The sequence below is a fragment of the Silene latifolia genome, chromosome 4 (assembly GCF_048544455.1).
Source record: "Silene latifolia isolate original U9 population chromosome 4, ASM4854445v1, whole genome shotgun sequence".
Classification (NCBI taxonomy): domain Eukaryota; kingdom Viridiplantae; phylum Streptophyta; class Magnoliopsida; order Caryophyllales; family Caryophyllaceae; genus Silene; species Silene latifolia.
This window is the reverse complement of record NC_133529.1, coordinates 17118863-17121540: the sequence shown is the minus strand read 5'-3', so window position 1 is coordinate 17121540 and position 2678 is coordinate 17118863. Positions and strand designations below refer to the sequence as shown.

The following is a 2678-nucleotide window of genomic DNA, read 5'->3' as shown; positions in this document are numbered from 1 at the left end:
AAATCAACCTCCGAGAGGAGGAGTGGGATGACCCGGAAAACGATGAGTGCTTAATGACCTTAGCCATTACTAAGCCACACTGGGAAAATGCATGTTCTTAGGGTAGCCGGGTAATTGGTTAGGAATTCCAACCTTCGAATCCGAGAGGGGGGTTGGTGGGTAGTTCTAGTGTCCTATTTCGAACCCGAGATGGGGGTTTTTGGTGAATTAGGGCCACCTCCTCCTTGCTTGTCTACCCGAGTGATTAGCCTAGGAAATCGTGATGTGGAATTATGAATCGTTGTGGGAGAACCGAGTTCTAGACCTTTTTTATCATTTGATTTACAATTTATTCCTCTCTTACTCATTTATCATCTTTTGATAATTTGCATTTTATTTTATTTAGTTTAGTTGTTTAGTTTAAAACCTCATCCAAATATTGTCGACTTAGCTAAACTAAAGGATTAGAATGATTAATACTCTTCCTAGCTCCTCGTGGGATCGACCCTCAATAGTGTACAATGACAATCGTGCACTTGCGAGGTATAATTTAATAACCATCAAGTTTTTGGCGCCGTTGCCGGGGAGCAAAGGCTAGATATTAATCATTTTATTCTAGTTTAGACTAGGTCTTTCTTTGTTACTTATCCCTCTCTTGGGTAGTGGAAGGTGTTTTAGAAGAACCGGCCCCTTTTGAGTTTTTTGAGAATCCATTTGGAACTCCCGAAGAAGCAACAATGGCCGCGGTTTCTATGAGGGATAATTTGGCTCCGAAGAAGGTTGTGAACCCATGTATTGTCAGGCCATCTATTCAAGCCAACAACTTTGATGTGAAGGCCACTTTGTTGCAACTTGTCCAAGTAAACCAATTCGAAGGGGGAGCCACCGAAAACCCCAATGAACATCTTAGTGAATTCTTGGATAGTTGTGACATGTTTAAGGCAAATGGAGTGTCGGAGGATATCATCCGCCTTAGGCTCTTTCCTTATTCCTTGAGGGGGAGTGCTAAGGAATGGTTGAATAGTTGTGAGCCCGATTCTCTTCGGACTTGGGATGATGTCTCCAAAGCTTTCTTAAACAAGTACTTCCCACCACAAAGGACCGCAAGGATCAAAAGTGAGCTTCAAGGCTTCACCAAACATGATGATGAGACCCTTTATGAGGCATGGGAAAGGTATAAGGGACTCCAAAGGTTTTGTCCTCATCACGAGATTGGAGATGATGAGTTGATCAACAACTTTTATGAGGGGTTGAGCAATGAAATGAAAATGAACCTAGATTCCGGCTCGGGAAAGGGGGCATTAGATAAAATTGATCACAAGACGGCCAAGGAGCTTATTGAGGAAATGGCTTCCCAAACTTTTCATTGGAATAATGATAGGAACAAGAGGAATGGAAAGACAACCGTTGAGTCGGCCAACAATGTTGAGGTTAAAGGGTTGATAGAAGAACTCAAGCAACAAATTGCTTTGTTGAACTCTAGTAACACCTCAAGAAACTCTTCATCAAATTGGTCTCAAGTGTGTTGTTGTGAGATTTGTGGAGATCAAGGGCATCCACCAAATGAATGTCCTTTGATGATGGCAGAGGCAAATTGTATGGAGCAAGTGAATGGAGTATGGGAATCAATTCCGGCTAGACAAGCATTCAACAACAATCAATACCTTCCCGGAATGAGAGCCCACCCAAATTTTTCCCATGGCTCACAAAATGTCCAAAACCACACTTTCCAACAAAATCCACAATTTACACCAAATTTCCAAGCCCAAAAGCAAATCCCACCTTCCAACCAAGACCACAATTCCAACCACTAAATCAACCAACCAACCCACCATTTCAACAAAATTCCCAACCGTTTCAACAAAATTCTCAACCGTTTCAACAATCCCCCCAACCTAAATCAAACATGGAGCTCATGATAGAGCAATTGATGAATTCTCAAACCCAATTCATCACTCATTTCAACCAAAGGCAAGAGGAGGACACGTCTTCTATCAACCAACTAAGGACTCAAATGCAAGCCTCCCAAAGAATGACGGATAATCAAATCTCTCAATTGGCTTCTCAAATAAGTCAATTTCAAGCGGGTAAAACCGAGGAGAACCCAAAGACCATTAATGCTATACATTTGAGGAGTGGTAGGGAGTTGGAAGACCGGGTGTTCATAAAGAGGAAAAAGAGCCGCAAACCGGAAGTTGTGGTTGAACCACCAAAAGTGGTTGAAGATGATCTTGTGGAAGTTGTTGTGAAAACTCCCATGGTAGTTGATGAACATACCAAGATTGTTGAATAACCCAAGCAACAAGTCGTGAGACCATATATGCCACCAATCCCTTTCCCTCAAAGGTTGGCAAGAGCAAAGCTTGAGCAAAAGTATGGGAAATTCATGCACATGATGAAAGGTGTGAACATCACCATGCCTTTTATTGATGCCATCAAGGAGATACCCTCATATGGAAAATTCTTGAAGGAATTGATTTCCAACAAAAATTTCTTGAGTCCAACAATAACGGTGAATTTGTCCAAAGAATGTAGTGCAATCTTAATGAATGGGTTGCCCCAAAAGCTTGAAGATCCAAGTAGTTTTTCTATCCCATACACAATTGGATCCATTCAAATAGAGAGGGCCTTATGTGATTTGGGAGCTAGCATTAGGCTAATGCCTCTCAAGATTTTCAAGAAGATGAAGGGATTTGAGC

At 41.7% G+C, this 2678-nt stretch overlaps 1 non-coding gene across 1 annotated transcript; it reads right to left on the bottom strand.

The window, feature by feature from the left end:
- Positions 1 to 1085: 1085 nt before the first annotated feature.
- On the bottom strand, positions 1086 to 1192 carry LOC141654520 (small nucleolar RNA R71). The gene has a single exon (XR_012548078.1). It is a non-coding gene; the product is annotated as a small nucleolar RNA R71 (small nucleolar RNA).
- Positions 1193 to 2678: the final 1486 nt, after the last annotated feature.